Raw genomic sequence first — 13349 nt, forward strand, 5'->3', positions numbered from 1 at the left:
GCGCGCGCGACTGGGAGGAGGGAGGAGGCGACAGTCACGTGGGACAGGGACGCCCGAAGGTGCCGGCTCGGACGGGCTCGGCTCTGCCGCCGCCACACCCCTGGGTCTCCCCGGCCTCCCGACCCCGCAACCCCTCCGGAGCACAGGCCCTGTCCCCCGCGCTGGCTAACCCACGCTCCTGCGCCCCGCCCGCGCCGCCTCAGGCCTGGAGAGCAAAACTGAGCTAAGCAGGAGGAAGGGCTTGGCAGAGGGTGGGTGGATGGGTAGGTGGGTGAATGGGTGGGTGAGTGGGTAAATGGATGGTTAGATTAAAGCCCCCTGCCGCTGGCAGCTCTACACCGTGCTCCTGGCGACCCTGCTGGCACAACTAGGGAAGCAAATGATTGATAATCTTCTGCTTAAGTAACAGCAAAGAGAGATGCTGGAATATCCCAGAATTGAAAGCAATGGCCAGGACCGAGTGACTCTTTGCAGGCCCCCCTCTTCACCCCGGTCCTGTTTGCCGGTGGCTTTTACTGCCTCCTCTTAAGTTGGAAAAAACCAGGAAAGAATTTGGAGGCCTGGACCAAGAGGGAACAATCTCACCACCTGTGACATTGAAGGATTATGGCTGACGTCTGGCTGGTTTAACCTACTGGGCTCAGAGAAACTTGTCTTTAGTCCTTGTCCTCCACCGGAGTTCACAGAAGGGTTACTGATACCCCTGCATCCCAGGAACTCTTCGGGTTCCTGCCACTAATTTCTCAAGGGTTAGGAGGACATTAAAGAGGAAAGTGTTTGTCCTCCTGAAACGTACCCAGCTTTCTGGGACATTAGGAAGTTGTAGGAATCTGAGACTCTGAGGCTTCCTCTGTAGCTGCGGATCAAAGATGATTTAGCCAGTGTGATTTTGTTTGTTTGTGGGACTAAACATAGGGTCTCTGTCAATGATCCGAATCCCACTCACCACCCTTTCTGCCAACACATTTTTTTTCCCATAAATAATGTCTACCCAGCCTGGCCTTAAACTCAGTTTAACCCAAACAGACCTTAAAATTCAACGTTCCCCTGCCCCAGCCTCCCAAGCAGCTGGGATTACAAACCTGTGGCACTAGGTTTGCCTAGCCAGAGCCCTCTGTAGCTGCTTGTCAAAGCAGGGTGAAACTTAGTACATAGAGACTGCTATTCAAATATCTCTGAATACCAGTCACTTTCTGGCCTTGCCCAGGCTCTTTCGGGTGTCAATCAAAATAATAAATATTTGTCTACCCCTACCCTTGTTCTGAATACTACATGCTTATTTTCCCAGTCCCCCCAAATATTTCTATTGCTCAGCAAAATTCTCTGTTTCCAGTGTCTTCTAATAGCTCCTTGGTATTCTTATCCTAGCTGAAACCAGCGGTTCTGCCTTCAGCCCCCTCCTTCCCTTTCTTCCCCTTGCTATTCTACTGTGTGGATGGATACTCTTGTGTTTTTAGATGGATGGATACAGAAAGAGGCATTGGGTGTGCTCACCAGTTTGTCCTAAATGAAATGGCCTGAAGGAGCCTGTAAGGATAGTTACAGTTGCCAGGAAAGAACTAAGGAAGAAGATTCAATTCTGGAGACAACTCATAACTCGGTCAGTCATTTATCGCCTATGAATTTCCAGGACTCACATTCTTCAGAGTTAAAGTCGAGGAAATAGCCTAGTGTCTTAGTCAGGGTTTCTATTCCTGCACAAACATCAGGACGAAGAAACGAATTGGGGAGGAAAGGGTTTATTCAACTTACACCTCCACATTGCTGCTCATCACCAAAGGAAGTCAGGACTAGAACTTACGCACCGCAGGAAGCAGACACCAATGCAGAGGCCATGGAGGGATGTTATTCACTGGCTTGCTTTCCCTGCCTTGCTCAGCTTGCTTTCTTGTAGAACCCAAGACTACCAGTACAGGGACAGCACCACCTAAAAGGGGCCTCCCTGCTTGATCACTAATTGAGAACATGCCTTACAGCTGCATCTCATGGAGGCATTTCCTCAAGGGAGGCTCCTTTCTCTGTGATAACTCCAGCTGGGGTCGAAGTGACACACAGAACCAGCCAGTACCCCTAGATATCACCAAATCCATCTGTATCTTATATTTTAACATTCTCATGATTCTCAACTGTCACTCAAATTAATTTTACTATTTTCTCTATGAACCATATATGTTGCAATATTTTTGTTAAACCAATTAAATTCTTAAATGTGTGGTACTATATACATTTTATATGCCAGATGAGACCTCTGAACAAGTAGGCAAAAGACCTACCTGTAGCCTCATCAACCCCCAAAGAGACATTTAAAAGCTTTTTCTTTATGTCTAACTTTAATAGTTCCACCTAGGGGAATAAATCTAATTTCAATGGTTTCACTTAAGGAAAGAAATTCAACTGTATTAATATTTTTGAAATATTAGAAATAGCATCTATTTTTATAAATACCTGCTTTTATACATACCTATTTTTATAAACACCTATTTTTATAAATAATTGGAGGCTTAGGCATCCTAAGCACCCTAAGTTATTATCCACCCACGAAGGTATCCATTTTTATTTGGAAAGTGTTTTTTGTTTATTTCCTGTGAATGAAAGATTCTTATCTTTCCACAAACCCAGTAGGTAACTTTGATCTTCAGGGAGCGCCCAATCAAGTTTGGGAAAAGCATGTGCCTTCTTTCTCCCATACCTTCCATCAACCCAGTCAACAGGTCCCATAAAGAGCAGCCAGAGTGGCCATTACAACTGTAAGTGCTATGTGATTTCTGTATTCAACACCTGCCAAAGGACTCAAGCTAGTCAAAATAAAGGGTGTCCTTAAGACACCAGCAGCAGGTAGGATGATATGAATTTCGGGTGCTAACCTGGTGTTCTGGTTTCCTTCTCATTGCTCTGATAAGATGGAGAGCAGAATCAATCTGGGGAAGGAAAAGCAATATTTGACTTACAGTCCATCATCCAGGGAAGTCAAGGCAGAAACTCAAGTCAGGAATCTGGAGGCAGGAACTGAAACAAGGACCTTGGAGGAGCTTAGCTTAGTGGCTGGCCTCTGCTTACTTGCTCAGCTACTTTTCTGATACAGCCAAGGGATGGCAGTACCCCCCAGTGGTGCCTTACAGATGTGTCTGTAGGCCAAGCCGATCTAGGCAATTCCTCAGTTGAAATGAAGCAAGTTTGTGTCAGTTGACTAAAGCTAGCCAACTCACTTGGCTACTCTACTCCAGTCACAGGGTCTCCTTGTTTCTTTAGGCCCTCTAAGTGCATAAAGTCCATATGCTGGGGCCACAGGACATTTGCACTGGCTGACCCTCTATCTGGAATGGCGTCATCTTCCATTCTTTCCTCAAAGGACACCCTCTCAGTGAGGCCTATTATGTTAACCCTAATTAAAATGATCCATCCACCCAGTAATCCTTTAGTTTCTTACACTGGTTGAGCCTGTTCCTTGGGACATGACTGCAGCTTGCTTATAGATGATGCTCATCTTTCTCCTTTTTGAAGGGTTTAAGGTCAATGATGCCATGGACATTTCCTCTCCTGTTCACTGCCCCAGACTCAGACATGGAAGAATTATCTGACAGAGAGTAGACCTCTAATTACTTATGGACTCAATGATGAGACAAGACCAGGAGCATGATTCACTGTGAACCTCTGGACAGATGGGAAGAACAACAGTCAACAATACTGAACTGAGCTGAGTAGCATCAAGACCCATCCTAGAGAGAGCTGACCTGCTCTTCAAACCTGCTTCCATGTATCTTCATGGGGAAGGACAGATGCCCTTCCCATCACACACCCATGTCACAGAGGGATGCTCTGAGTGCTAATTAAATGGTAACCTGGAGACAGCATTTTGATTTTTGAGAAGAGAGCTCATTATTAATATGAGGCTATTTGCTATGTAAAAACAGTGAGGCAGGGCAAGCAGAAAGTGGAGAAGCCTGTGAAAGGGGATGCTGTTCTCAGCAGTCCATTGACTGTTTACAAGATAATTGATTTAAAAGCGATAGAAGGGAGGGGAAACATGGGGCTTTAGATCTCTAAGAAATAGCTTCTCTGCAATCATCTTGCTATTATTTCTAGCACAATAAACTCATTGTTGAATGATTCTCCACTCCTGAAGTCCCTTTGGCCACTTTGAGGCCATTTTCCTGCTAATTTTCCACAACAGCCTCAGACAAAAGAGAAATTAAAGCTGGGACTTGTCTTTAACATGCGTCTGTGCCTTTCTCTTTCCTGCTGAGATGTTTAAACTCTAACTTAAAGTAATTCCAAAATTACCCAGTTTTAAAATGTTGGCCACTTTCTGTTAATGCACAGTGCTTGAGCATGTATTACGAAAGAGACTCTGAGCGATGTTCAGGATACAACTCAGAAAGTATTGAGACATAACAACACAGCACTAAGGAATGTTTCCAAAGGCTTTGCCTTGGACTCCTTGGCTTCAACTATGGGAACAGCAAGAAATCAGCTTAGCAAGCCTCGTCTTCAGTTCCTTCAACTCTGAAACACAATTCATATTCCAGGCCTTGTTTTATGCCCTTCTGTGAACAAAAAAGCCTATAATCTGAGGTGCATTTGTCAGTTTTCCATCACTGTAACAAATGTCGGATGTCTACGGGCATCAGCTTGGAAAGAGAAAAGGCTTGACTGTACTCCTGACTTCAGAGGTTCAAGTCTACAAACAGTTGACACTTTTGCTTCTAGGCCTGTGGTGCAGGAGTACATCATAGAGAGTGTGAAGACTGCAGAGCCACTCGCGTCTCGGAGGTGAAACAAGTAAAAGAGGAAAGGCCTGGGTTCCCTCTGAGGTCATATCCTTAATGACTCCTAGATATCTCTCTTAGAAGGATGCAAACAACAGTGCCCAGCAAGTCAAGCTTGGGCAAACAGTCTACATTGATGATGTTGTCTCTAACAAGAGAGACAGTGGCCTAGAAATCTACCATCATTTCCTCTGGGAAGATGCTAGGAGTTGCTATGCCTCCTCAATATGTCATTGAGACTGTTAAGTCCAAAAGAGAGTGTGTCACGCTCAGCATGTGACAATGGGGAGGAAACAACCACACAGCAAGAGAGAAGAGGAGGTGTGCACGAGGGACGCTAGAGCGTGACCGCAGCAAACACCCTGAGGCTCTCATCAAGGGATGGCAGAACTCGACACTGGCTTGACAGGCAGGTGACCAGCACTGAGCATTCCCAGCTCATGTTTGGTTTCCTAGATTTTAACAAAGAAGTACAAACCTGAAAATTCAAAGTAAAGGAAACCATGATTTCAGTGGCACAGATATGGGCAGGGAGAGGTTAGGACTCCAGTGGAAACAGAGAAACCGGGCTTTGATGTCCTGTCAACTACTTTCTCACTATTACACAACTCGGAGAGTTGGGCTGAAATATAACTCCACCCTTTCCTTGCCAAATCCGGTGCCTCACTAGACACCGAATCTACCAGCATCTTGATCTAGAACATTCCTCCCTACAAAAATGTGAGTCATAAACATTTTTTGTTTATAAGCTGCCCAGTTTGTGGTAGTTTTGTATAGCAGCCAGAATGGGCTAAGATAATGGGAGGAGACTAAATTAATGCAAAGTACAGGATGGGGAATAATGACTGAACATCAGTGAAAAGGATCCTTGCTTGTTGGTTTTCTTTGTATTTGAAATGAATCTAATATTGTTCAAAAGAACCACACATCTTCCCCCAAAAGATAATGTAACTTATTACTAGAAAAAATATTTGGGGTGAAACACAGACCAAGCCAATGTGATGTTAGTGACTGGGTCCATCATGATAATGCTCTATATAGAAGAATCTAGAATGTTAAAGGTGTCCAGTGCCAAGGATACGCCCTGCCAGGATGAACTCCTAGCTTGTGCTCTGTCTCATTGTACCCTGATTTATAGCCCAGTCTAGGCACTCATCAAGATCAAGATGAGTACTCTCTGAAAAAAAAATCCTCAGTAAGGATAGTGCTCAAAGACACTAGTGGCCTGAAGAAAAAGGTATTTAGTTCATATGAAAAAGGCTTAGTGATTCCCAATAGCTGTTGTGGACATTAAAGGACTCTCAGGTGGAAAAGAAGCCAAACATAATCTTTCAAAGCCCAGAGGGCAAACTTAACTGTAATTGGTGAATGTGTCAGGGAGCTAGGTTTCAGTACAAGGTGGAGAAATCCTTCCTAATAACCAGAGTTGTTCTAATGGGCTGAATCGGGAAGCGAGTTTGAAGCAATCTGAGGAAAGCTGAATGGCCTCTTCTAAAGCTCACTGAAGGATTTTTATTACACTAAGGATAATTTCTGGTTTGGGTGACCACAGAAGTTTCTTCCAATTTCCAGTTATCTGACTATAAAGTGGCATGGCCCAGAAGAAAGTGAAGCATTCCTCTTCTCCCAGAAGGACTTAAAATGCTTTTAACTTAAAGTGGGATTAGATTGGCATGAAATATTTAAGATGACAGATGGTGCCTGTAGTAAGTTCTCCCACTGAATTCGTTTAGGACTACGTGGGTATCAGAGAAATCCTCACGTGGAGAGAGAGAGCCTATTCAGCTTCGATGATGAGCTATCGGGGAGGAGGGTGTGGTGGTCATGGCACAAGCTGCAGATACCATCATTACTTGCTAGCATTTAGTCATCAGCAGTTGCCCCCTCAGAGGATGTGGATCCTGTAGAGTCAGAGGAAGACCATTTCTCATCACAAGTCCAAGACTCACTAGTTATTTTAGTCTCCTTTCCTGTGATTCTCTCCAGCTTACAAATTTTACTCATAAATAGTCCTTGGCTCTTCCAGCTGATAAGCATCAGTACTAATGAATCTATATTCATTTCCTTTCTGATGTAAAAATAGCAAAAGGAAAAAAATCAGAGAGATTGAAATTACTTAGCATACCTATAGTTGTTTTAAAAACTATTTTAAAATGTGTGCCTAAGACTGTACTTTCAGGGATCATTTCTATAGTTTGTAAAATGTGTGCCTAATTTAGTTTCTAATGTCTAAGAACTTGAAATATTATCCAGGGTCACTATTAACGTAGAATGCTGTGACTGGTTGTCATGATAATGCAACTTAGCTTTGCATAAGCTAAGTATCCCATATTGTTTCCACCTTTCACTCTACTTTGTTAGGGATGGACCTTTTCTAATTGTCATTAAATATTATGCTCTGAGAACATTTTTTTCTTATTGTGGGTTGTGAGGATTTGAATGAAAATGGCCCCAGACACCCATGTGTTTGAATACTTGGTCCCAGTTAGTAGGACTGTTTGGGAAGGATTAGGAGATGTAGCCATGTTGGAGGAGTTATGTCACTGGGGGTCAGGCTTTTGAATTTTGAAAGACTCATGCCATTCCCAACACACACACACACACACACACACACACACACACACACACACACACACACAGAGAGAGAGAGAGAGAGAGAGAGAGAGAGAGCAGAAAGACAGAGACAGAGACAGACAGAGAGAACACCATACTTGTAGATCAGTAGATCAAAATGTAAGCTTTCAGCTATTCCTACCACCAAGCCATACTCTGCTATCATGGACTCCAGTCCTCTGAAACCATAAGTCAAAGTTTAAGACATTATCGGTCATGGCATCTCACCACAGCAATAGAAAATTAACTAAGACATGGGTAATTCCAGGAGTAATTTCTTCAATCTGAACAGGAAAATACTGTTTACTTTCAATGGACAGAGTCTATTAACTAGATTCCTGAAAAATATTTTTTGAAGTACTTAATCTACTCTGCAGCCATCTGCTGCTTCTTACCCAAGCAGTTGACCAGGTGCCTGGAGCCATTCTTTTCCCGGTCCTGTTGGAATGTTAAGCACGTGTCACTGAGCTTCGCGAACACCGGAACTCTTAGATCGGACATTTATCCATTCCCTGTCTGACAAGAAAGCCTTGCTCTTATTTTTGCTCAGTTACCTGGAGTGCTGTGTGTTGAGAAGAAGCTGAGCACAAGTGGCAAACCATCACGACCAGCACTGTCCCTGATTGTCAATCCCTTCTGCACTGTGACATCAGGGACCGAAGATGTATCTTAGCTTACAGCTTTCCTTTCTTTCTGGAACTTGTTTGTGACACTTGGGAGTATCCTGAAACCCACTTCTCTCTCTCTCATGGAAGCCCAAGATGCACTCTTAATCATGGCTAAAGTGATTCTACCCCAGATCACATCAGAGTATCAGGAGACTTTCATCTCCCTGCTGAGCAGCTTGCTCCTGGAGAAGACTCAGGAAAGAGGCTTGTAGGCATCCCTGGTGATCCCGCAGAGCCTTCCTCCGACATAGCTGCTTACTATACCTGCTTCACCCCATGTTCTGTAAGCTCCTGCACTGTCTGAAAAGTTTCTGAATAAACTCACTCAGTGTGTTCTAAATGACAAATCACTCAATGCAAAACAGAAACAGTGGAAGCCTGTGAAGTAGCTGAGAAGTCCATAAGACTCACTTTCATTGTCTTTTCATTTCAGGGCTGTCTCAGTTCCTTACCCATACTAAGGAAACATTTTCTACTTAGTTACACAGGTAAAAATTCCAACCTCTAATCTCTTTTCATTTCACATTTACAGAAGCAATTAAAATATCTTATTAGTAATCACAAAATAAATACCACACCAAGATAACTCGATTTTCCCTGTCCCTCCTGAGAGATATTGGCAGTTGAAGACTACTGAGAGGATGAGTAAGTGAGTCGCCCATGTTCCAGTGAATAGCCCCACACCGGTGCCTACGTGGTGACACTGGTGGGACTCTGTGGAACATAAAACAAAACTAGGTGGTAGACAAAGAGCATTTGTTATGAAGAAGGGGTGACTTGTGACTTGTAAAAGAATACGAGAAGAACCAGTGAGTATGTCATCAGAATGCATTGTATACATCTATAAAATTGTCAAAATAACGGTTTTAACAAAAGATAATTCAATTCTACTCCCTTTTCTGCCTCCTAGCCTAAGCCTCTGCCACCACTGACCTCAAGTCCTTAAATGGCCTAACTAGACTCTCGGCACCCATCTTTAACTACCTTAATGCATTCTTGTTCAAATGCCTTCCCTGGGAAGTTAACTTTCTGTCATTATGATAAATGCCTAAGTTGATCAACTTCTAGAAAGGAAAGCCTTACATCTGAAAGTTTCCAGCTCACACATCTTAGTGCTTCACTCTCAGGCCTGTGTGACAATATCTCAGAGCAGAAGATCATGATGGTGTAGCCACTCACCAGGCCACATAAAGTAACAGAGAGGAAGAGTCTTGAAGACCATCATACCCTTCAGGAACACACTCTCAGTGATCTGAGGACCTTGCATGTGTCTCCACCTCTTACTGCTGGACACATCCTCAGTGGTGTCAAAACTGGGAGTCAATGCTTTAGCTCACTGGCCTTTCAGGAACATTCTAGACCTTCACTCTAGCCATTCCCTTTTGCTCAGAATACAAGGTATAGGTCACCCCTATCTTAGAGACGCCACTTGAGAGAACAAGAAGAAAGTGAGAGTAAGGCAGCCAATGACAAATAGCCTACCTGAAGGTCAGACAAGGATAGGTCAAGGAATGCACAGGATAAATCAGTTCCTCTTGAATCTTGCAGTAAATCATAATTAGAATGTTGGTCCTTTAAATGTAGTGCATATCAAGTAAAACCTTTGCATATCCTAACACCAGAATATAAAAGCTATGTCAGGAACGCAAGGATAACACGACATACAAATAAACATATTTATTCAGATTTGGAAGAGGATACAGCAAATTACAATTCTATGGCATGCTTGGGGCCTTGGGTGAAGGAAACAAGAAGACTGAAGAAGCAAAACCCGCCTAACATTTCCCCAACTTCTTGTCTGCTCTCCTACCTCCTTGAGACCAGTCAAAGAAACCAGAACCTCTTCCCTGAAGCCCCAAGATATTAATCAAACATTCCCCTGCCTTTCTGTGTCATAGCTGCCCATAAGAAATTCTCTGGTGTGCTTTGTTTGGTAGTAGAGCGTAAGGCTAAATATCCTGATCCCTATACCTGAAAAGAGGAGGAAAAGAAGATTCTACACAGACAACTTACCTTTCAACCAATTTCACTAGCCCCTGCTCTTCTTGTCCACTCCCATTTCTACAATACACATTGGTATATATGAGCTGTGCAATTTTCCTCCACTGGCCTCAGTGGTGTCATTCAGAGTAGATGAAGATAATAAACCTACCACAGAAGTAGGCTGGGATTAACCATAGAGCAAATCCTTTGATCACCTGACATGTGAGAGGACTCTGTGGAGCTGAGTTCCTTTCTTCCCAGACTTTCTTGATAAAATAGCGTCAGCCATACATTTTACTTCAGTAAAAGCTAAATCAAAAGAGGCCTGGAGAGCATGGGCAACCAGAAGAGGCAAGTATCAGAGACTAGGACCATCCGAATGCCTTTTCTTAGCCTAGCAGAGTGGCTCCTCTCAAGAGCTGAAGCAGGAGGATGGCAAGATTGATTCCAGCCTGAGATACACAGTGAAATCCTATCTCAAAACAATAAAAAGAAACAGAAAGAAAAATGGAGCTTTTGTGTGGTGCTGGCAACACACAGATGATGCCAATGACATTTATAGTGTTCTTTGCCCTTCTTAGGAGAAAGAAATTAAATAAATACAAGCAAGGTTCTATTCGGATCATTCTTCAAATGCCAAGCTGAGCCACCTTGGAGCTATATAATGTATTCTTATCTTTCTTTCTTTGCCCTATCTCCAGGGAATTTCCAAGGTCAGTATTTAGCAGGACTGTTTCTGTCACCAAAAATAATGATGGGATAGCACTCAGGACAACCTACACTAACAGGGTGCATAGATGGAGCGCATCGTCTGCTCCCAGGGGCAGATTTGAAGAAACAGTAATACACTCTCAGAGAAAACTTGCTTTAAAGGGCATGGCCATAGTGCTGGGCCCATGAGTTGAATTTAATTATGTTCTAATGCCACTACCTTATTCATTTCTCTAATGCACTATCGAGAACAGCTAGAGCCATTTAGTAATCTGCAGAGCCCCTTAGTGATCTTGAAGTGATTAATGCCCATAGGTATTGAGAGGTGGTTTGCAGTGAATAAGAACTCACCTTCCAGTACCCTAGATTAAGGGAGTAAGAGGTCTTTACACTGCAAACAGCAGCCCTCAAAGGCCTGTGCTTCTTACCTCATTCCCAGCATAGTAAAGACAAGGGCCATACCATTGACTACTGACCATGATCAGTGTTCTGGATAATGTTCCAGATCTTTCCACTACTATGTGTCTCCTGGGGACATTTGACTTTCTTGGAACCACAGCACAACTCTTGCTTAGCTGTTTCCTTCTAAGAGATGTGACTGGGATGAATTTATATCAACAAGTATGCTTGGCATGCACAGGGAGGCTGAGGAAAAACAAATTGAACACAGGAGTTCAACGCCAGTCAGGGTGACCTTAAAAAGTCACTGAATCAATTTTAAACTATAGCTGGGAAGTGCAAAAGATGAAGGACAAATAGTTGTGAACTCATACTAAATAAGAGAAGAAGAAATAATAGTACACAAAATTAGGGGAAATCCTTCAAAGAAAAAGAGGCAAAAATTCTACCAATATCATCCACAGGGAACATGGAAATCAAATGTCAGGGAATGATAAGAAATGATGATAGCAGACATGGTGGCTTATGCTGATAACTCTGGCTACTTGGACAGCTGAAGCAGAGGGATCACAATTTGGACCAGCTTGGGCTGCAGAGTGAAACTCTGTCCCCAGTAAGTAAAAGGAGATTGGTAGTGTAAACTTAGGGGGAAAGCACTTGCTTTGCCTAGCATGAGTTCACACTGCAATACAGAAGAGAGAGAGAGAGAGAGAGAGAGAGAGAGAGAGAGAGAGAAACAGCGACAGACAGAGACAGACAGACAGAGAGACAGACAGACAGACAGAGACACAGACAGAGACACAGACAGAAAAAGAGAAAGGAGGGGGTATAAAAATGCACATTAGGAATAAATCAACATCCCTTATGAAATGACATTCTTCCAAGAATGAATTGACTAGCTATTTTGAAGAAACTTATTTTGGAACATTTTGCAATCCATGGGAATTTTAATAAATAACAGTTTCTCATCTGAGGGGAAAAACCAAAAAAGAAAATGGCATCGTTTAAATTTTTCTTTTTATTTAACTGTTGGACTGGTAAAATGAACTAGAAATCTTCTACCTCATAAACATAAACAAGAAAGGGAAAAACATAAATATTTCTGGATTCAAGAGAGCTTAAAACTCTTGTTTGCAAAATGAGACCAGCAAGGAAGTGAAAAGTCAGCTCACACGAGAGAAAAAGAAAACTCAAATCCGTTATAATGAGCTGATATTCAGGATACAAAAGCTCATAGCCAATAATAACGAGACACATAGCCCAAATAAAATTGTGCAAAAATAATTTCTTTGCTAGGGAAGATATATCAATATCTAGAGAGCAAATTGAAAGGCCAGTCACTAACACTAGACAGTGCTAATGAAATCCACACTGTGACAGATACACCTGTGATCCATCAGGGTGCCTAGAACCAAAGACAGACCATAATAGAAATCTGTGAGAACACAGAGAAACTGCAGCCTTGGTGTGCTATGGTCACAACGTTAAGCTTTGACTTGGCAAAATATTTTGGCAGTTCCTCAAATTGATAGCCGTGGGATTACCAAATGTTATAGGACTATCAACCCCACAGGTATATACCCATGAGAAATGAAAGCATATGTCCACAATAAAAATTGATTACAAAGAAATATTCCATATAGCAGTGTCCATACTAGTGAAAATGTAGAAACCACCAAAATACCTGCCAACCAGTAAGTGGATAATACTTGTGATGTCCTAGTTTCATACTTGCTGCTATGATTAAAAGAAAACAATGCCTTGAGGGTTGCAACTTAGGAGAAAGGAGTTTATTTTAGCTCACCATTCCAGACCACAGTCCATCCCAGCAGGGAGGCCAACGCAGCCCCTCTTTGAAGAAACTACTCATACCCACCACAGTCAAGAGCAGAGATAAAGGAATGAATGCATGTGTAACATCAGCTAGTTTGTTCCAATCCAAGATAGTTCAGATCTAAAAATAAGACAACGGTGCCACCCATTTTCAGGCTGACTTCCCACATCAACTAAAGAGATCAAGACAATTCCCCACAGACATGCCCATAAGTCGACCCAATCTATGACGTGATTGGTTGAGACTCTCTTCCCAGATGATTCTAAATCATTAGCCATCACATGTGGCGCATCTCTATAATGGGAGATTAGTTAGTAGTAAAAGGAATAATACACGGATGCATGTTGCAAGGATCAGTGGATGAATCAAGCACAG

The 13349-nt window shown here is 42.8% G+C and overlaps 1 long non-coding RNA gene and 1 pseudogene across 1 annotated transcript; both read left to right on the forward strand.

The window, feature by feature from the left end:
* Positions 1 to 32: 32 nt before the first annotated feature.
* LOC148001826 (uncharacterized) lies at positions 33 to 4212 on the forward strand. The gene is made up of 2 exons (XR_015635671.1): positions 33 to 251; positions 3502 to 4212. It is a non-coding gene; the product is annotated as an uncharacterized LOC148001826 (long non-coding RNA).
* Positions 4213 to 6929: 2717 nt separating this feature from the next.
* LOC148001827 (small nucleolar RNA U3) lies at positions 6930 to 7051 on the forward strand (annotated as a pseudogene).
* The last annotated feature ends 6298 nt before the right edge of the window (positions 7052 to 13349 follow it).

Source organism: Rattus norvegicus, chromosome 13 (genome assembly GCF_021556685.1).
Source record: "Rattus norvegicus strain SHRSP/BbbUtx chromosome 13, alternate assembly SHRSP_T2T, whole genome shotgun sequence".
NCBI classification, from domain to species: domain Eukaryota; kingdom Metazoa; phylum Chordata; class Mammalia; order Rodentia; family Muridae; genus Rattus; species Rattus norvegicus.